This window comes from Peromyscus californicus, unplaced genomic scaffold, assembly GCF_007827085.1.
Source record: "Peromyscus californicus insignis strain IS unplaced genomic scaffold, ASM782708v3 Scaffold_5__1_contigs__length_169319896, whole genome shotgun sequence".
Lineage (NCBI taxonomy): Eukaryota > Metazoa > Chordata > Mammalia > Rodentia > Cricetidae > Peromyscus > Peromyscus californicus.
Window position 1 is genome coordinate 39,083,502 of NW_026294573.1, and position 23,058 is coordinate 39,106,559.

At 41.7% G+C, this 23,058-nt stretch overlaps 1 non-coding gene across 1 annotated transcript; it reads right to left on the bottom strand.

Annotated features, from left to right (window-relative positions):
* Positions 1 to 678: 678 nt before the first annotated feature.
* Positions 679 to 785, bottom strand: LOC128097984 (U6 spliceosomal RNA). The gene has a single exon (XR_008214036.1). It is a non-coding gene; the product is annotated as a U6 spliceosomal RNA (small nuclear RNA).
* Between the last annotated feature and the right edge of the window lie 22,273 nt (positions 786 to 23,058).

Consider the following 23,058-nt stretch of genomic DNA (forward strand, 5'->3'; position numbering starts at 1 on the left):
CCTGCAACATTTCCCCCTTTTGTCTAAATAAAAGGAAAGATTTTAACTCTAACAATGCAAAACTATATACAGTAAGAACAATTACCAAGTGAGAAATACATTTACAATGTCCAGTCTATAATATTTGACAAATTTAGAGCAAACATTCCATTTTTTATCTTCTCTTAATGAGCCCAAAGTTTTGTACCTAATTTACTTTCTGTCATGACTAAGGGAAAGTGTAACTGTAACTAACTAGTCTTCTACTCCATCAGAGACCTGAGAAGGATATATTATTGCCCAATTAAACAGGAAATGCAGAGCAAGCAACTTCCAAAACTATGAAGTGACAGAGACATCTGGCTTCCTAGACAGTCATCCCAAGGTTCCTTTGTAACATTGGGGCATCTATCTTTAGGCTACAGGTCTAGAGTATCTGACAGACTTTTCTGTGAAGCAGGGATTTTTGGAGGACTGCCCTACCCTGTTTTGGCAAAGTTTGGCTGTCATTTACTCTCGTGTCCTGCTTGTTCAGTTTGGACAGCATACTGTCAGTAGTCGAGGCAAGGGCAGTTTCTTGCCCAAATGGCTAGCTTTTGCCACAAAGAAAGCAAACTCCATATGGAGGTTCTTTGATGCCTATAATCCTTTTTTTTAAATGGTGAAAAACTATATTTAGAATTAACCAGCTATACTCAGAAAAATATGGAATGCTTCACGAATTTACATGTCATCCTTGCACAGGGTCCATGCTAATCTTCTCTGTATCATTCCAATTTTGGTATATGTGCTGCCAAAGTGAGCACACCCTTTAATCCTTTTAAGAAGTAGGTTGGTGCTGCCAGGAGAAGACCTGTCTCACTGTCATGAAGAGCCCTATGTTATTCAAACATCTCTCAGAAGTGTTTGAAGACCATCTATCTACTTAAAATATGTCTCTGATTAACCTAGAAAATATACCTAACATGACTATAAGTTTGATTGTTAAAAATGACTAATTGCTAACCTGAATTTCTTTATATCCTAAATAGCTTTCAAGGACTAGAACTTTACATTATGTTTTTAAATGAGCTGTATAAGTATAATACCTTAAAAAAGAAATAGAAACATATATCACAGTATAACAAAAATAATCTTAAACTTGTTTCAATATACAAAAATATCTTACATAGGAGTAGAAACATGTATACAGTATAACAAAAATAGCTTTAAATTTGTTTTAATATATAAAATATCTTACACAAGAATAGAAACATATACAGTATAACAAAAAATAACTTTAAATTTGTATCAATGTACAGAAAACCATACCAATGTAAAATATTTGAGACTAGTAGTTGTTTTTTCTTGTTTGAAAGTAGATACAATAATCTACCCTTTTATCCTATCATTTCTGTGTTCCCCTTTTTTTTCAGAATGAGATCCCTGAATCTAATTTCCTTTGCTTAGTATCCTCCCTGAACATGACCATTAACAACTTGTCACCCCCCCCCACCCCCAAGCAATGATAAACATCCATCAAATGACCCAAAACCACCAACCCTGTCTTTTGGGAATGTGGGTGTCATGTTTTTAAAATTACTTTCTGTTGTCTAGGGGTAATGGCATCTTTAGGGGACCCTGAGAAAATTAAGAAAATGGTCAAGTCCTGGGGGAGATAGCTGTTGTCCAGTCTCAGTGTGATGGGATAATGGAAAGCTTATCTGAAGTCCTGGCTGGAGTAGTCAATGAGGCTAAACCATCTTAACTAACTGTCTTGAAATTTTCCTGAGCAGTTTGTAGTACAGAGCTGATCTTTGGATGGTGTTTGTCAATTTAGTGGTGGTATTATTACAATCCAGGGTATTCATTGTTGTGGGACCCCCAACATCCTTTTGGAAACTTCAAAGGTCACTGTTAGGAATGATCATGGTTCATTGCAGGAAACTTAAACAATTTAAATGTCATATCCAGCAGATATTGGAGGGGTTAAAGGACCACAATCTATTAAGTGTATTCTGGTACGCAAACTTAGTTACTAGTTACCTGCTTCAGACTCAAGGCATAAATCATATACAGGAAGCTAGATGAAGCCTATTTCTAGAATCACTAGTATTCTATATGATCATTAATATCATGACAAATGGTTTAAATATATATTAATCTTATAAATTTTGACATAATGTTTATACATAAGAAAGTTTCAAAGAGTCAAAATAAAACCAAAGGATTATGACATTAGTGGCAATAGAATAGTCCCTAATTTTGTTTTTTCTTTTATCTCATACCAGGAGGCTCTTCTGACATGAGAGAGAGATTTTAAATTTTCCTTTAACAAGAGTGCCTGGCCTTAGAGAAGGAGAGAGCCATGCTCCAACTCTAAAACAAGCTTTAGTTTTTAATTGGATTGGGACTACAAAAAGACTATTTTCCCATTTGTCTGTAGAGAATAGCATAGACAAACATTTGGGAAGATTTATGAGATTTTTGTGCTATTGGAAGTATGTTATACCATTAGGCCAAATTACTCTTTTTCTTGGGGAATTTTCTCTGATTGATTCATCTTTCTTCCTCACATGTCTCATTTGTCCAGTGGTGTTTAGATTCCTTAGATGAATGCTTTTATTTTTCCTGGAAAGACAGGAACAAAACTCTGCCCCAGCCTTAACTTTGGGGAGTTTCCCTTTCTGTTAGGTTGAAGTGTCATGCTGTTGAAGAACCATTGCCCCTCCCAATCAAGAGGTCTCTCATGTTTGAATCTAATATTTATCCATTTTGATGGTATCCATAGATTTTCTTCTCTAGTAGAAACAAAAGCAAAACCTCTTCCGTAACATAACACATATCCTGGTTTCCATTCTGAGGTCAACACATCCTTAAAGTATACAGGCTGATTTAGTTCATTGTTTTTTTTTGTTGTTGTTGTTTTTCTATTATCCAATGTATTTCCACAGATGTTGTTCCTTTTTCATTAACATTTTAAAAATTTAAAGTTAATAAAGCTTTGTTCAATCTATATCTGGGGGTCTTTATTAGCCCTTTCTGTTTATTAAGCATATCTTTTAAAGTGTAATTAGATCTTTCTGTAACTACTTGTCCCTGTTTATTAAGCATATCTTTTAAAGTATAATTAGATCTTTCTGTAACTACTTGTCCTATAGGATTGTATGGTTATACCTGTAATGTGTTTTACATTGTAATATGCAAAAAGCCGTTTCATTTTATTAAAGACATATGGTGGAGCATTGTCAGTCTTAATTTGTAAAGGTATTCCCATAGTGGCCATAACTTGTAATAATTGTGTAATTATAGAATCAGCCTTTTCAGAACTCAAAGCAGTTGCCCATTGAAATCCTGAACATATATCTATGGTATGGTACACATATTTTAATTTTCCAAACACCAAAAAAAACAAAATACATCCACTTGCCAAATTTCACTTCTTTGAGTACTCTTAGGATTTTTTCTTACAGGTAGAGGAGTTTGGTTATATAAAGAACAAGTAGGGCATTTCCTTATAATTTCCTTGACTTGTTGCCAAGTGATGAAAAAGTCTTTCTTCAAATAGTTGGTATTAACATGTGTTTTTTTTAATGAAATTCTGAGGCTTCTAGCACATTTCCTACCAATAGTTGACCAATTTCATTATTACCTTGTGCTAGAGGGCCTGGTAGAACCATATGGGATATGATATGTATTATATACAAGGGGTAATTTCTATTTCTAATTATTTCTTGTAATTGAATAAATAACAAAGTTAATTCTGAATCATGTTTAATAAGTTCAGTGGTTTCAATATGTAAAACAACTCTTTCTCCATATTGAGAGTCAGTAACAACTATATTAAGAGGTTCAGGAAAATCTAATAATACCATGAAAATAGCATATAATTTTGACTTTTGAACAGACTCATAAGGGCTTTGAGCTACTTTAATTAAATTTACTGCCTTTCCTGATTTCTTTGCATCAGTATAGAATGTAGGGGCTCCAGAAATTGGTCTTCCTCATACAATGTGAGGAAGAATCCAATTAGTTCTCTATAAAGAATCCAATTAGTTCTCTATAAAGAACTGAAATCTTGCTTTAGGGATATTTGTTGCTAATCTGTCCCAAAAAATTACTGCAAACTCTCTGCCAATGTTCATTTTCTGTCCATAATGAAGAAATTTCAGCATTAGTAAAAGGTACTACAATTTCTGTTGGGTCCATTCCTGTTAATTGATGAAGTCTCAATTTTCCTTTCAGAATCAATTCAGAAATCTTTTCTACATAGGTCTTTAATTTTTTACTCTGTTTCTGTGACAAAAATATCCATTCTAAAATATTATCTTCTTTCTGAATAAGAATTCCTGTGGGAGAATGTGTGGAGGGTAGTATAACCAGGATATAATCAAGCTATGGATCCAAGTGATCCACATGTGCATCCTGTAATTTCTTTTCTACCAAAGCCAATTATCTCTTATCCTCAGCTGATACTTTTCTTGGACTATTTAAGTCCTTATTACCTTGCAAGTTTTGAAATAAATTACTTAGTTCTTGAGTGGTTAATCAAATTGTAGGATATAGACAGTTACTATCTCCTGGCAATTTTTGAAAATTGTTAAGAGTTCATAAGTGATTTCTCTTGATTTGTACTTTTTGTGGCTGAATTTTTTGTAAACTTTTCTTATATCCTAGGTAATTAATAGAATCTCCTCCTTATATTTTTTTCAGGAGCAATTTATAATCCCTAAGGCAAAATTTTCTTTGTTTCTTCAAACATTTTTTCTAAGGTATTTGTATCTGAATCAGCTAGTAATAGTAAATTATTGATTGAGGAAACTGATTATGAATTATTTCCAATGGTTGTTGTACAAAATATTGACATAAGGTAGGGCTGTTTAATATCCCTTGTGGAAGAATTTTCCAGTGAAACCTTTTAACAGACTGGGAAATATTTTAAGCAGGTACTGTGAAGGCAAATTTTTCTCTATCCTGTTCTTGTAAAGGTATAGTAAAAAAGCAGTCTTTTAAATCAATCACTACAATAGACTGTCCTTTAGACAATAGAGAAGGCAAGGGAATTCCAGGCTGTAAAGAGCCCATTGACTGAATCACCTTATTTATGGCTCTTAAATCTGTTAACATTCTACATTTTCCAGATTTCTTTTTAGTGACAAATATAAGAGAATTTCAAGGACTGGTCAATTTTTCAATATGTTGAGCATTTAAATGCTCCTGTACAAGCTGTTCTAATGCCTGTAATTTCTCTGATGTCAAAAGCCATAGTTCTACCAAGATAGGCTTGTTAGTTAACCATTTTAAAGGTAGGCTGTTGATACCACTGAAAGATCGTTAGCTGTTGGGCCCTGTTTATGTACAACTTGTGGTTGTTCTTGATAATATTTTTTACTATTTCTCTCAGAAGTATTCTTTATTTTATGGTTTGTTTCTGAGGTTGGAGGAATGTTAATCTGTGTTTTCCATTGCTGTAACAAATCATATCCCCATAAATTCACTGCTATGTTAGCAACACATGTTTTTAATTTTCCTATATGTCCTTCTGGCCTTATACATTCAATCCATCTTGTACTTTGTTTTACTTGAGATAAAGTTCCAATCCCTAGAAACTGAATATTTATTTCTTGAAGAGGTCGATTTCCATGCCAAGATTTTGGTGAAATTATTTTTACATTTGCCCCTGTGTCTACCAGACCCTCAGTTTCAATGCCATTTATTTGTGTTTTAAGCTTTGGTCTCTGATCATTTATAGAAGTTTACCAAAGTACTTGTTTTATTGTCTCTCCTGAAAATTGTGTTTTATCTATTGAAGCTGTTCTGTCATCCATAGCAGTATGGTTTTTAACAGCAGGCATTAGGTTCTTTAATTGCTCTGTGGAGGAGTTTCCCCATGCTGACAGGGAATGATTGAACCAAATTTGATATTGAGGTCTGTGAGAGGCTCCCCAAGGCGTTTCCTGCTGACAAAGGGTTACCTTGCCTGTCCCTTGTTGATCTGCATTATTTATTCCAATGTCGGCCTTTGCCACACCTTCTGCATACTCAAGAAGGCTGGGGCCTTCTGTTTGGATTATCTCTAGAAAAAACATTGTTTCTAGGAATTCCTTGCCTACAATCCTTTTTCAGATGACCTTATTTGCCATAATTAAAACATCTAGCATTTTGATTTTTCTTAAAATTTCTAAAAATTACTTCTCCTATCAAAGCAGCATCATAAGTGTGAGATCCAATATCAGCTGTATTTCTAATGCATTCTTCTATTGGTGCTGATCTTGCCTTTAAAGGCCTAATCACATTTTACATTCTGAATTAGCATTTTCAAAAGCCAAGGATTCAGTTAATATTTGTCTAACTCCTGGATCTGATATCATTCTATTTACAGCTGAAGTTAATCTTTATAAAAAATCAGTGAAGGCTTCTTTTGGGCCTTCTATAACTTTAGTCAATGATTCAGCTCTCATCCCGATTCTTCAGCTCTGTCCCAAGCATTCAAAACTATTGTACGGCATAGGGCCAAGGTGTGATCATCAAATATAGACTGTTTTTGCAAATCACCATAATGGCCCTTACTGGGAAGCTGGTTTTGGGAAATTTTAATGCCTCTAGCCCTACTTTATTGTTCTATGACCCTAGCCTTTTCTCTCCACCATGTTTTCATTGTAACTGAGGACTAGCTTCCAATATCACTGTAATTAAATCTTTCCAGTCTTGTAAATAATCCTGTTCTGAGTTGCCTGTGAATTTAACATCTGTTTCACAGAGGGTGAATATGTACCATATGAAACGACTGTTTTCTTAAATCTCCTCAAATCTAACATTTCTCTCAGATCCCAATTAACTTCTGTATAGCCATGGGAGTGCATATCATCTGGTGGTCATTCTTGTGTGGTAACTGGATAAATTAAGGTTGGTTTTCTAATAACCTTAGGCCATTCCTCTTCAGTTTCATAATGCAATGGTGAGGTAGACTCTGCTCTAAATTCCTCTGTCTGTGTCTGAGAATTTTTCTTATTTTCATTAGTAGGTCCTTCTAAGGCTTATATCTTATCAGTCAAATTATCTTATTTGGCAAAGTTATCAAACCATTTTTAAGGATAAAATATGAATTACCAAACTGGCAAGTTTGGTAATTCTGATTGACATTATGTCAATATCAGCTAAATTGTCTATCACCTCATTTGTTTTTTTCTATTTGTAAGTTATCCATAATAGCAGTAAACAGGGTCTTAACTCCCTGCATTGTATTCCTGATTGTTAACATGGGAAAGATACCTCCCGGCCTTTTCTTTATATCCTAATTCCCTGTTTAAAAATTCCCAAGTGTCTTACCAAATCTAATGATACTGACAGCATAGGTGGAGATATGTGGGGGTGGGTAGCCAGCTGTAGTGGGAGCACTGTGGGGGGAGGGCCACAGGGTGCCCTGTCCTGTGCTTGTTGCATACTTGGGCTGGGTGCCAATAAGGCTGCTCACATGCCATGGGGGTGGGGGATGGGGGTCGTGAGCGGTCTGAAGGGCTAATGTAAGTAAACCAGCGGGACAAATCTACGTGGCTGGGCTACAGCGCGGGATAATAGGACCACTCACCCGCCATTAGAAGTGGTGGGGTGGCTGACTGGGAGGGTACTCTGCTGGTTGTCACTGTGCAGCAAGGCTGGGCATGGCTGGGCCCCTTGGCAGCTTGCAGCAGTGGCAGCAGCCGTAGGAAAGCAGCTCTCAAGGTGGCTGAGCTGGCCTGGGCTGACGGTCCAGCGAGGAAGGTCCACACGGCAGGAAGTAAGGGCTGAGGCCGGCAGTGGGGTGGGCAACCCCAGCACAGAGTTTTTGAGCTGGTGTGGACAGCAGCTAAAGGCTACAGTAGAAAAGTTGCAACAGAAAAGCCCCAGACGCAAAAAACATGCACGGAGGTCCTATGAGAAAGGAGACAAAGCCTGCTGCTCCCGCAGGCGCACTGACTGTGTGGTGGGTTCACCGTGGCCTTGGTGCGGTTGAATAATGCCACACATTGAGCACCGGATGTAGCTGCCAGATGAAATGATTACCTAACTTGTTCTAAAAACTCGGGAGTCAGAAACTGAGATAAAGGCCCGACGAATCCAAGGAAAGCAGAGCGATTGGCCTACCCTCTCCCAATGTTCTCTGGAACCTCCAAGGCCGGAAATCCTCCCCCCTACCAACCCCCACCCCTCACCCCCCACCCCAATCTCATCAGGAGTTTCTTCCTGTCCTCTCTAGTCACCCTGCAAAGTCCTCAAGAACTTTATGGCTCATCATCCTGTCAATCTGTTGCTGACTCTGTCCTAGATTCAAGGTTGCTTTATTGGCACAGTGGAATGGCTGTACTGACAATTCTCCTGCAACAGGGCAAGGCAGAGCATCATGGAGAGCACACAGCAGAGAGAGCTGCGCATCTCATGGTTGCTGGAAGGAAAAGAGAGAGCTTGCTCTCACAGTCCCCTATCCTGATGCTCATTAAACTACAACTCTCACCAATGGATTCTTCCAATCCTGAGATCAGAGAGCTCATGATCCAGTCACCTCCCCCAAACCTTACTCTGGACACTGATGTGCTGGGAAACAAGGCCTCAGAATACAAGCTCTGAGTGGGCATTAAGAGCCAAGCATAACATCACTTTTATTGGTCTTCTCAAGTAACCGGCCTTTACTGACACTTTCCATCCTATTTTCTATTTTATTCTGTGTTTAGTTTTATATGGCTTAGATTTTGCTTTAGTTTTACCTTTCTGTTCTCATTTCTCCACACCGTGTGTGTGTGTGTGTGTGTGTGTGTGTGTGTGTGTGTGTGTGTGTGTGTGTGTGTGTTTTGGAAACTGACCCCACATGCTAAGCATGTGCATCTCTACTGAGCTGCATCCCTAGCCCCTGTTCTTATTTCTTAAGATGTAAAAACTCAGGGCCTTCATTTGTCTGATAAGAATGTTTAATTCTATATGTTTTTGTTTTAATCTACGTTTCACAAATTAAGGTATGTTGTGTTTTCATTTCTATTCAGTTAAAAAGTTAATAATAATTTATCTTGTGCTTCTTATAATTAGCTGATTTAGAAGTATTGCTTCATTTTTGAATTATTGGGTATTTCCCAGATACGTTTCTGTTATTGGTGCTAATCTAATTCTTTTGTGGCCAGAGAGCATACTTCATCTGATTTCAGTTCTTTCCAGTTTATTCAAATGTATCTTATGACACAGAATATGATTTTCTTTAAAACTTCCATGGGGTCCTTGAGGAGGACATTTGTTGTCAGATGGAAACATTCATGGTCACAACGTTTTCACGTCCTCTTAATCTTTGCTTTTGCATATACTTCATCGACACTTTGATGTAGTTTTGAAGTTGTCTGTTTTTCCTTTCATTCTGTCATTTTCCTTTCAGTCTTTAGAAATGGTGACTTGGTGATGACATCCTGTGATCAGGTCCTCTTGGGTAATTAACCCTTTATCACTATGGAAGCACTCCTTTATGGCGATATGTCATGCTCTGAAGTTTTCTTTGTTTGATATTAGCAAATCATTCCCATTGCCTTTAGATTAGTGTTAATGTAGCTTATCTTTTCCCATACCCTGCTTGTAACCTATTTGTGTCTTTATACTTAAAATGAATTTCTGAAGGCACCATAAAGTGGTAGTTGGATTTGCTGTTTTGTTCCATTATGACTCACTCTCTCTTTTTAATATTTAATGTGGCTATGGGTCTGATGTGTTCAAATCTACTGTATTGCTACCTGTTGCTATTCTATTTGTCACAATTTTCTTTAGATTAATCCATTACTTTGTATTATTTTACCTTATTTCTTTTAAATCTTATCATCCTTCATTTCTCCTGTTTCTCTTCCTCTTGCTTTTATTTCAAAATACGTAGTCCCTCCATGATTTGTAGTATATGTGACACTGTTAGTAGTAGAAGTTTGCCTATCTATCTATTCTATCTATCTGTTTGTCTATCTTTCTTCACTATATCTATCATTTATTTATCTAGCATCTGATTATTTTCCCCACTTGTGTGTTCAAGATTGAAACTGGAGCCTTGAGCATGTTAGGCAGATGTTTTGTTACTGAACTATAACTGTGGCCCTATTTTTAGATTTTAATTTAAAAACGGATCTCACTAAGTTACCCAGGCTGACCTTACTGTACTTCTGCCTCAGCCTCTTGTGTGGCAGGGATTATAGGCATTTGCCATCAGTCCCAATCTATTTTCTTTTATTCTTATACTTCATTAATTTCCTCCAAACACATAAGCAGCAACTTTTGTTTCTATATATTCTTGCAAATATATATTGCTCTTTGCATGTGCATTTTTAATTTATATAAATTATTTTCCATAATTTATTGGATGAGGATACTCTCAAAATCAATTCACATTTCTTTTGAGTTTTACAAAACACTCAGTGGTAGTATCCCACACATTTTTACATGTCTGCTCTCTGAATGATGGTTTTCCAGATGGCCCAGAACTCCCTCAATTCACAAATAATGCTGCAACAGACATCTTTGTGTGCATTCTACAAACCTGGGTTAGCATTTTTTGGAGAATGTACACACAGGAACTCCATAGCTGAATCACAGAGTATGTGTGTACTTTATTTGATTAAATGGCAAGAAATTCTCTCCAACCACTTATAGAACTCCACCCTGCATCTTTCCACATCTCTACAGGTCATGCCATCACCCAGGTTTCTAGTTGGCGTACAGCTTATGAATTGATATCTCACTGTTGTTTAACTTATCATTCCCTGATTACTAATGACCTGGATCATTTTTCCTCTATTTTTTTTCTCCTTGGGGAGTTTCTTCGTCTTAGAAGCATCTGTGCATACCTCTTCTCCACTCACCTTCCTCCAGTGTTCTCTTTCTCTTGCGATTTGCAGGTGTTCTTGCATCCTCTAGAAACAAGAAGATGAAACTGATCTATTGGTTTAGGACATTGTGAATGTCTTCTGTCCCTTACTTATTTCTTCTTCATGTTCCTCACTGAATATAAATCTTTTCATAATTGAATCCAATTCATCTTTTGTACCCCAATATCACACAGGAGAAATTCTTCTCCCTATCAAAGCTACAAAGATTTTCTTCTACATCTTACTAACTTCAGGCTTTCCTAGTCTTTCAGTAACTATTAATGTTTTTCTTCCACATGTGCATTTTAATCAACATAGCACCACACTTGCTTATGATACAGTGCTAAGGGATCAAGTTTATCCTTCTACACATAACATGTGCTAGATTTCTCCCACACTGTGTAATTAGCACTCTGTCAATATTGAGTTGGTTTGTCACATTATGTTGACTGTACATTAAATTATTTTGTATATGTGTCTATAGTGTTCTTGAAAAAAATATAAGCCCCAATGGGCTAACAGAGGGGACTTAATGAGGGAGTATCAGGTTACAGACAGGAGGGCATGGCATGAAGTACCAACACAGGGAAGCCTTCAGCTTTGGCCCTCTAACCTCAGAGATCTTACTGTGCAACGGCAGACACCACACACATAAATAGATGAATACATGACCATACATTGAGATGAGCGCTCCAAAACAAAGGCCCAGCTTTGCAGCCTGGCCATGTGCCTTTTCTGGGTCACTCCTCAGTGTTCTGTTTTGCTGATCTTACAAAGCTCCCTCCCAGATGTTAGGAGACACTGTTTCCAGCCAGGCTAGTTTGTTCATGTTCAAAAAGAAGTGTTGGACAAGACAATCTTTTAGGGCTTTCCAGCACCATGCATTTTTCTTCTCTCCTTAGTCCAATTTATTTCCTCCTTCCCTGTCTTCCTTTCTGTTTTCTGAGCCCTTATTTCATTTCCTTCCCATATTCTTGAGTGTGAAAGAAAGAACAATGTTCCCTAGGGAGGGAAAGAGCTCTGACTAGCTAGTGAATGATGTTGGGACACAGATTCAAACACACACAGTCGAACGTGCAGCTGTAGGTCTTGGGAGAAGAGTCCACCCTGAAACCATGTGACTGAGCTACCTCTCTAGATCATGATGTGGACAAGATCACTTGGAAAAGTAAGTAAAATAAAAGGGGTATATTATGAATAGAACCAAAGGGACAGATCCATTTACTGGGAAGAGAGGGAGCCCTCTTTCAGAGGGAATTTGCCACCAGGCTATAGTCATAGGACAATTGGCTTTAAACATCCTGTGAAGTTGATTTATGAGGAAATTTAATTAATGACTCAGAATCCATCCTTTGGGAGTCTTTTTTTTTTTTTTAACATAATCCTTCCTTTGGAAAGAAACAGTGGGTCAAATTGATGACCTTTTATGACCTCAAACATGTAACTCTGCTAATACTTTTACTAATAGAATATTGGAGAAAGCCACTAACATATTCTTAGTTACCTCAGTTTACCACATATAAAGTAGTTGTAATGATGGTGGCTGTGAGGGTGAATCTAAGTTCTGGGAAATTAAGAAACTGTTGTTATTATGTGTATGCTTACAGGCACATGCACATGCCATAGAGCACCTGTGAAGGACAGAGAACAACTTTATGCAGTCTTTCCTTCTACCTTTATATAGGTTCAAGGATCAGACTCAGGTTATCAGCTTGAGAAGTAGGCATGTTTGCCCACCGAGCCATCTCGCTGGCTTGAAAGGGATATTTCTACAGAATTAAGAAATCATAGTATTGGTCTTGAAAATAAACCAAGGTTTAGATTTGTCTTTAGTCTTTGGCTTTTTTTCTTCCCATTCAGTGACTAACTATCTGTAAACGAGTGCTCATTCCAGCCTCACATATTGCTTTCTTCTGTCCCAGTTTCTTGGACTCCCCACGCCCAGCACTTGGGAGATCAGAAAGATACCATCTGCTGGTTAATAAACAAACATGGATTCCTTTACAAGTTGCTTGGATCGTGGTGACTTGATGTCCTTCCTCTGGATGCTCACACATTCCACCACATACTTATCTACAGTCACACCCCAAGGCTCTGTGACTAGGATGAATCACATCTGAGCCTACTATCCTTTCCGGAATCCATGTGCTGCAACACATGTGGGTTTAGCCACAGTGGACACCTATGGCCTCCTCAGAGCAGGGCTAGTTTCTGGTGATTGAATGAATCATTCCATGAGGCCACTGATGAGTAAGGGCTGGTGCCTGGGTAGGAGGTCTACTGAGGAAGACCCTCTGCACAGTTAACACTGAAGTAGAGGGGTATTCATAAGAGACTCAAAGTGAATTGAAAGACTGACTGGATCCTATCTTCTCAGAAGGAAAGAGAATAGAAATGGGTGGTGGCACCTTGAGGTAAGAACTTAAAGCTTTTCATGGGCAGAGTTTTATTTATCTAGTCCAGATTTGGCATCTAGAAGCCACAAATTCCCCAAGATGAATTAATACTCTGCTTTAAATATCCCAAAGCCTCTCAAGTCCCTCCAAGCACATTAGCTTTGCTCAGCTCCTCCCTTACCCTAGAGTATGTTTGTTTCTCTGTGAGTTGCAGGCTCTCATGTTCACAGAGCTTGGCGTGGGCCTTGGTCTGCCCTCCCCCAAGTGGGGATGAAGAACTGCACACTTAGCTGGGATCTACAGCCTTCTTCCTTGGATTCTTCACCCCTACCCTGCTGGGCGTCCTAGAGATATTAATAAATAAAAGGGAAATTGTTTGCTTTTTATTTTCTCTTCTAGAAGAGATGTTGAAGAAACCCAGCCAAGAGGAGTCAGTTGTCTCACTGCCAAGAGTTTATAAAAGCAAAGATGCCTTGTGTGGACATCCATGCTGAAGGGCTTTTGTGGCACTTCCATTTTCCAGGCGATACATTCAGGACCCTAAAGTTGAAAGTACTAAGAAATCAGCGATAAGATTGAGAGTAAAACCCCTGTGCTCTTTCTCCCAGTCTTTACTCTGTCCAGCAGGGAGTACTTAGGGCAGGCTAATAGGAGCCTATGTGGCCTGAGCATACTGCTAGGGAACACCTGGTGGGAACCTGGAGTCTGAGCTATTGTCCTTGGCCTACACGTGACTCCCTGCTCGATAGAACCACCGTTCTTTCCTTTCTGTTTGGTCTCTTCTTCTGGAAGACTTGGCTTTGCAGAAATGCATCAATTTAACAGGGCTGATCTGGGATAGCGGGGGTGGGGGCCAGGAGAGGGTGGTGGTCTGCATCTGTATGTCTTGTCTTTCCAGGTTAGCTGTAGGTTACAAATCCACTAGTACAACAAGCCATTTGAAAGCCACTGGATAGTGCTAAGATCCTGAGCTCTTAGAATGTGGACTTTGGGGCCAGAGAGATTCAAGTATCAAACCCAAATCTGCTAATTCCTCATAATACTGATGGACTTTCATTATCAAGCCATATGAAAACAGCTTATTGAAAAAAAAAAAAAAAAAAAAAAAAACTAAAGGTCCGATAGAGAAACTCACCACATCTATGTAATGCTGATCATATAAAGGGGTAGATGAGGGTCGAGGTAGCTCCCATTCCATATGGGCACTGTGCATCTTCACATAAACTCTCCACACAAGTCCAGGAAGGCCATTTGTCCCATTTTTCAGATGAGGAAACTGAGACCTCTCAAACATTTCCATGTGCTTCCCAAGGCAGGGGAGGAAATTCTCTCCACTGTGTAGGTAGATGTAGGAAGGTAGGGAGGAAGAGAAACAGTCCAGTGGGGTCATATAGGAGGAGTTGGGGGTAGAGCTGGTGTCAATCCAGATCCGTTGGCTTTCAGCTCAGAGTTTTCTGGCTGCCTGAACTGGCTAGGCCCAGCCAAGCCCAGGGAGGGCACGCTGCCCCAGGGTGGTGCTCTCCTGGACCAGCTGCCCCCCTCTTGCCAAGGAAGCACAGTCCTTTCCTCTGCCAGACAACTCTGTTGCCCAATTCATGGGCAAGAGCCAAGCCTGGCAGCCTAGGGTGGGCATCCAACTTGAGTTACTCTTTCCTGGGCTGAGTTAGCACGCAGCATGGCTTCATCATCCAAATATGTCCTGCCAGACAGGCCTCAGCTGCTGGCCAGCGGGGCACTTGGCGGCCCAAGAGAGCCTAGAGCTAATTGGGCCCAGCCAACATAAATCATGGTTCTTGTTAAGAGGAAGTCCAGCAGTCCCCTGGCAGGCAAAGGGTGAGAGGTGGGGAAGAGGCAAGTCTTCTGTCCATCTGAAGAGCCAAGAGGCTGACTTGAGTGATTGCTGATCGTTTGTGCCGCACTCTAGAAGTGTCCTGTTGCTTTTGGGGTGCGTGCGTGTGTGTGTGTGTGTGTGTGTGTGTGTGTGTGTGTGTGTGTGTGTGTGTGTTTACACTCATTTTTTGTTTGTTTGTTTGTTTTTCTAGAGACCTTCTCATACATTCTCATCAGAGACGGGTCTCATTGCATTAGCCATGGGCTGTCACCTGACTTAGGAGAGGTAAGAAGAAGAAATCTTTCCCATGACCAAGGGCTGCTGTGAAGCATGAAGTAATAGAAAGCTTGAGTTCCCTTGAGAGAGAAAATCCTCAAGGAGGAAAGGGCTTCTCAACTGGCTGAGTCATACACAGACAGATGGGTAGGAGGGATCCTGTCAGGGTTTATTCTGTCCTAGGAACAGATTTGAACAGGGACATTGGTCAGATGAAACTGGAAAATGTTGAGTTAATTTGACTAAAACTGATACCAATCTTAATAACCTCTGACTATAGTAGGCACTCATCCACCTCACCACTCCTGCACTGGCCAGTACACTCACTCACACATTCAGCATTTAGGAAGTTCTGGCTTGTACCAACCACTGTGGAATCTGGGTTCTGTGACTGAGTTGTATAGAGGTGTATGGGGTGGGGGAAACAAGATCTATGTCCCCTGTGACTCCAGCATGTCAAAGGAGAGGTACAGGCTCCTGTAATCCTTTCCCACAGGAAGCACACCCATACCAGTTCCAAATGTAACAGGAACAGTGATGTGGTGCCAGGTGGTCATAGAGGAAGGTGGGCATAGGTCTGGGTAGACTGCACAGAAAAGCAATTTAAGGATGCCAACAGACACAGAAGGAAGTACTTGTCTCTAAGGAAACAGAACAAGTGCATGGCTGACATGGAGCTTGAACAGGTGTCTGTGGGTGGGAGAGGCAGTGTAAGCATGGGGTCAGGTGGTGGACTTTGAGCCTGGCTCAGTATCGACATTTGAGACCAGCGTGGGATCCATCTTTGCCTCCTTGAGTCTTTCTGGTTTTAATTTCCCCATGGTTTCTTTGGGGTTAAACTGTACTCTGACTATTGGCTAAGGAAATTAATGAAGTCATGTGTGGTCATGTGTCTACCAGCCCAGGGTTTGGCATGGGGAATGTGCTGGGGAAGTGAGTTTCATTGCACCCTGAGCACAGCCTGGTCTGGTTTCCTTCCATATACATCTCCACTTTCTGTCTTTATGGAAGTCATTATGGCAAGGTGCCACTCAACAGTTCCCACTGGCCAATGTGCCACATATCTCAGCTCTGCCTGAAGGTGGCATCATCATTATCACTCCATTTCATGGGAGAGGACATATGGAGGAGGCGGTGTGATCATGAGGCCGTTTCATGGGAGAGGACATATGGAGGGAGTAATATGATTATGAGGGAGTTGGAGTTTCTTGGTGTGCTTTTTCTGCTTCACTATGGTGACTGTCTCAGTTAGGTCAAGACCATACCAACCTCTGAAGAACCTCACATGCCAAGGGCACTTGTGAGCTCTGAGAGGGTCTGTACCTGGAAAGGTTCTTCTCACACCATCCTTAAGGAGGGAACCTGGGTGGTTGTAGTCATTTGGCTCTCCCTGCTCTGCCCTGCCAGTGTTCCCAGCATGATTACTTTAGTCCTACCATTGGCCTCTGTGACACTGTTCCCTGGGGACAGGGGGAAGGGTAGACTTAGTTCCTGCCCTGGATGTGCTCACCAGCTCTGGGAGGTAAGTGGAGACTCCTGATTGCTGGTAGGCTGAAGGGCTATGAGAAAGGCAAGAACCTGAGGGATGCAGAGATGAACTAGAGCCCAACAATGGCTACCCTTTCCAGGGAAGACTTAGAATAGCCATGCATTTCTTCATCAACTGGCATGCACTTGTCCCTGCTGGCTGCTGTGGGCCCTGGGAAAGACAGATGACTCAGACTGCTTTTTTAAAATTTATATTTAGAATCTCAGAACTGGTAGTAGTGGGAGATGACCAGGGCCAACAATCAACTTTGAACTAGTCCATTAGGAAGAGAATGGTAGAGAATTGAATATTAAGGCCATTCTAGGGAAAGGAAGGTTAGAGATGCAGCTTTTGAAGAAAGGAAAAGCTTTGTCTACACAAAGCTAAAAAGATCAAGGCTCCCAGGGAACCACATTTACCACCTGCTTGGTGTCCTGGGGCAGTTATTCAAGCTACTTGGGTCTTATTTCAATTCATAAACCAAGTATTGGCTGACTTTTGTATTTATTTTATATGATATCATTTTAACAGAAGGTGGTATGTGTTTAATCAAACCTTTCAGAGCAAGAAACTGATGGCATAAAAAGAGGCTGTTTGCAGGGCAGTTAGCTTGATTTCTGATGAAGAAATATCATCCCGATATTTATATTCTCCTATTGGCTCTAGATTGGCCACTTTACCTAACCACAGTGCGCCCTCAGCAAGAATCTCTCGATAGTCATCTTCCTCACATAGGGTCACATGGGGGCTGTTGGGGAGTGGAGGGTCAGGCTACCGAAGAAGAGGTATTAGGTCCTCTTGCCAAATGGAAGATCAGATGCAACTGGTTTTCTCATCTTGAAGTAATGTGTGCCCCAAGAAAACAGGTTCAAGGGTGGGGTTGAGACTTGGCCACATTTGGCCAAGAATAAGGGATTTAGGATAGGTTATGGCTGAGTTTTGGTCCATAGCTCAGATGTATGTCAAGTGGCTAAGTTACCTTCTAAGAGCAGTGTATGAGATCCTGTAAAGTGTTGGGCCCTGTGTCTGGCTCTTGGGACGTTTTGGAGGAAAGGGGCCTGATAAAATAGATGTAGTTAGATTTTGGGGACCAGAAACTCCAAGGCCTGTGAGAACTGCTGCCTCCGGTACTGCCATCCAGCATCCCTCACCATTTACAGTTCACACTCCCTTGAGCAGGTATAATCAGGCTAGAAGTTGAAATACTCAGAGTCACAATAGTAAGAGGAATAAAGATATCAACCTCAGGGCTGCTCCAGTGGGAATCTGAGCCTGGCTCCTATTCCATGACACCCCAAAGCCAGTAGTACCTCCTTGACCACTTTAGAAAAGCCCCTAGAGCTCTGCTTCCAGACCAGGGGCTCTGCCCCTTTAAGTGGCCCCTTCTCATCTTCACTCTGCTGATTCTATCCATTACCTCTCAATGGAAATTGAAGCTTAATTTTTCTTGCTTGGAGCCATTAACACTCCTGGCCTTGACAGGAAACATGGCTCAGCTTTAATTAGCCACAGCATGCCCCCTGCATGAGCTCTAGCTCAGCCCCTGGACTTCAAAGATAAAGGCTTCTCCTTTCTCACTAATCACAGCTATTAATGAGCCAATTAAGGCCTTCTCTAGGCCAAGGCAGGCAGCTCTCTCAGTAACTTGGGCACAACTCTCATTCCTCCTCTAGGAAGCTCCTCCCCCTGCCCAGATGGAATGCCTATGGGGACAGAAGAGTTGCCATGTGGAATCCCAGCTGAGTTGACTTCCAGCTGTCCAGCTAATCAGCTGTGAGTTCTAGGATCCAGCAAATGTCCTCTCTGAGGTGTTTTCTGTGGCAAGCAATAGCAATGCTATTTCCTGCAAGAAGTATAACAGGCAACAGTGGATCATCAACCTTCATACCCTTTGGACTCTCCCTAGGGCCTTATTAAAATTCTTGGATGGGCTCTACTTTCAGTTTCTCTGTCAGGGCAAAACATAAGAATTTATATTTCTACCTTGTCCTCAGGTGACACAGAGACCACACTCTGAGAAATGTTGCTCCAGACTCCATGAGGAGCAGTACACAAATTATGAGAGCCATTGCTTGAAGATGTTTATTTTGTCATCAATCAATGCCCTGGCCTGACTCTTTCCTTCACCTATGTCTCACAAGACAATTTCCAGGAGCTTTTCATCTGGCTGTCAATATTTGGACATGCCAACATATATCCCCTTGCAGTGAATGCCTGGCAGTGTCTAATATTCCACAGGTGTTCGGTCCTGGGCAGAATTCAGAACCACTTCTTTGCCTGATATTGGTACAATATTTCAAGTCCAGATGCTGGCATCTTGTTTCCAGCGTCTTCTATGGGATAGGAAGCAGATTGGAGGGTTCTGAAAGAGAGGCTCTGAAAGCATGGAGTCTTCAGATGTCATCCTGACAGGCCTGGAGATGTAGACCAGTTGATAGGGTGCTTGACTAATATGCACAAAATCTTGGGTTAGCTCATGTTCAGTGTCTTAGTTACTTTTCTATTGTTTCGAAGAGACACCACAATCAAGGCAACTTATAAAAACAAGCATTTAATTTGGAACCTCATGGTTCCAAGTTCTAGAGGGTTAGAGTCCATGATCATCATGACTGGGAACATGACAATAGGCAGGTAGGCATGGTGTGGAGAAATAATTGAGGGCTTATATCTGATTCATAAGCATGAGGTAGAGAGAGAGAGAGAGAGAGAGAGAGAGAGAGAGAGAGAGAGAGAGAGAGAGAGAGAGAGAGAGTTAACTGGGAATGTTGTAGGCTTTTGAGATCTCAAAGCCCACCCTCAATGACACACCTCCTCCAACAAGGCCACACCTCCTAATCCTTTCCAAACAGTTTCACCAACTTTGGACCAGGACCAAGAATTCAAAAATGGGTGTATGGGCCTCATTCTCAATCAAACCACCAAATCTAGCATGTGCAAAGCTTTGAGTTAGATTCCCAGCACATAGCCACTTGTAATTCTAGCACTTGACAAGTGGAGGCAAAAAGATCAAAGATTCAAGGTCATAGTGAAATCAAGGCCAGCATTAGAAGGAGGAGAAGAAGAGGAGGAGGGAGGGAGGAAGGGGAGGAAGAAGAAAGAAGTCTTCTTGACAAATAAGTCCACACAGCAAAGTTGGGAAAATGGAGACATAAAGGGAGCTGGAGACATGGCTCAGCTGTTGGGATCCCCTATTGTTCTTCCAGAGGACCAAAGCAGTTCCCAGCACCCACACCAGATGGTTTATAGTCCTCTGTGACTTCAGCTTCAAGAGATCCAACACCTCTGGCCTCCTTGGACGCTGCACTCACAGGTACATACCAAAACACACACACACACACACACACACACACACACACACACACACACACAGTCAATAAGAATAAGTATTTGAAAAAAGAAAAAGCAGAGGTGGGCACAGAAGAGTGGTACCATATTGCCTGATGAAGTCTTCCATTGGTGCTCAGCTGAATTCTAACAAAAGGTTTATGCTCTACTCTGCCTGTTTTCCAGGCCACAGGGACACATCCCCATATTCATTTCAGCTACTGCATCCTGCTTGCAACTCTGGACAGCATGACTCAGAGTCACACTGTGCTTCTGGCCACAAAGATGAGCTTCTGTGGTCACAAAAGATGTTAACAGCTCATGTTGGGTTGCAGCTGGGGTTGTTGTCTCCTTGTCTGAGTCTTCCCATGCTCACTCCCCGTCTCTACGCCTTTCCTTTCCTGGCCCATCACCTCACTTGCCCTTCTTCATCTCCTTCCTAGTCATTGATCGAATCCAGCCAGCACAGCTGTATCTGAAGTGTCTCAGAGAGCTCACCCCTGAATACTGTCATTTTGGCTTCCTTCTCTTTAGAGATGGTATGTCTCACAGTGTGTGGCCATGGACTTGGAGGGATGCTACAGACTGCAGACTGCCTTGTGCTTGGACTCCCTCCAGTATACTGGGCTATGGAAAGTCAGTTCTGTCTCTTCCCTGTATGGCCAGTCAAAGCCTTGAACACCACTGGGGTCTGGGAGACACAGAGCAATCTCTCTCTCTCTCTCTCTCTCTCTCTCTCTCTCTCTCTCTCTCTCTCTCTCTCTCTTCTGTTTTTTTTTTTTAAAACAGGGTTTCTCTATGTAGTCCTGACTGTCCTGGAACACACTGTGTAGACCACACTGGCCTTGAACTCAGAGATCCACCTGCCTCTGCGTCTCAAGTGCTGAGATTAAAGGCATGCACCACCACCACCTGGATAACAGTAGGGAACAGACAGAACTCCTCAAGTGTACTTAGGTCTCCTTTTCCCACAGAGGAACTTGCATTGACATAGAGGATCTGAGACTTGAAGGACACTTGACATTAGAAAACCTCATAGTAGCAGGTTTGGGTTCCAGTTCTAGGATTTATACTCCAGTTAGCCTCTCATTGTGTGATAGAGACAACACAATGGTCCTTACCTTGGAAAGTGGCTGCAAGGTTTATGTGAGAGAACATACAAAAAATATCTACCTGGGCAAAACAGTAGAGCTTGCCTTGGTGCTGTGAGTGCCAGTGAGCCAGACCAGAGGGCATGAGAGCAGAAGAACTGGCCTCACTCCTTTCTGTCTGCTGCATTGGGTGAGCTACCCAGGCAGTGCTGGAGAGCTCGCCTGGGTGGTGAGGAATCTACAAATCCAATGATACCGCATCTCCATGACACAAGGCAACAATAGGATATGAGTCCCAAAATGAGTCCCAGTGAGGGCCCAGTATCAAGGGTGTAACAGAAGTCAGAGGATTCGAACCAGACCCATGACTCATTGCAATGAACACTTACAAATAAAGGTGTATGGACTAAAGGGATGTGTGACTCACTGGGCCACACTACAGCTTCCATGTCAAGATTTTTTAAATTTGTTTTTTGATTGTTTGTTTGCTTTGTTTTTTGATTTTACTTTTAAATTTTGCTTTGGTAGGGGAGGTTGCAGGCATGGAGGGCAGAAGCAAAGGGGCAGGAAAGTGAGTGGGATCGGGATGCATGATGTGAAATCCACAAAGAATCAATAAAAAGTTTGAAAAAAAAGAAGTATCTAGCACAGGGTGAGGTATACAGTGGAACGTCAATAAATGGAGAATTTTCTCCTTTTGCCTTTCCTGGTGGAAGTTTACAATCAGAATGATCGAAATGAAGCTATAGAAACTGAGCTGTTACGAGCCAGCGTAAGGGCACACGCGAGGCCTGGGAGTGTTAAGGCTAATAGATCCAGAGTCATCCGAGCAGGCTGCCTGGAAGAGGCAGGTCTCTGCTGGGCCTGACTTAGATGCTCAGGTCTCCAGCCAAAGCCTGAGGTGGGAGAAGGGAGGCTTTGAGGGTTGTATCTCTTTGTGAGCAAGCTACAGCAAGAATCCTTGCCTTTATTTTCGTTTTCCACCCTGGAGGCCCATTTCCCCACCAAATCCAGCCAACACAGCACTTGCCTTCCCCTCCCACAGCCTGAGCTTGGCCAACATCTCAAGTTCCCCTAGGTGTGAGGTTCTGTGTGGGGCCCTCTGGGCTTGTGGAAATTCACTGGGCTCAGCCTCTTTGGCCGCCCAAGGAAGTCTGCCATACCAGTGCCCTGAGGAGACTGCGCAGACAGGCTGCTGGGTACCAGATGGGATCAGGCCCTGCTTATCCCAACCGTTGCTCAGGGGTGAACGGTGGGCAGGCAGTGAAGTAGATTTTCCAGCCCATATTTCTATGTCACCCCCTCCCACTGCCACAAATACACCCCACAAGCTTTTCAAGGGACTCTTTAAACCAGTCACACGTTATCCTTAACGCATCTCACCCTTACCACATCCTAGAAGTAGCATTGTGGACCCCATTTTACAGATGAAGAAACGGAGGCCCGAGACCTGACCACACACCTGCTCTGCAGCCTCAGCTGTCTATCCTGATGCCACTAAGCCACCTAGTCCCCTTTGTACTTTTCCTGAAACCACGGTGTTTGGCTCCACGGAGTCTAGAATTCTAGGAAGTGACTGGGTTAAATGTCCTGTCATGGTGTCCCTGTACTCTTGGGCATTGCATACTTCATCCCCATGGAGAAAGGGAAGTCTCCTGTTGAGATGACATGGACATATATTGAATATTTTGTCTCCTTGTCACCCCGATTCTCTCAGCTTCTCGGCTGTCTACAATTCTTTGCCTCATCTCCCTTAGCCACCCAGGGTTTTTCTAGTGTAGGGCTAGCCTCACAG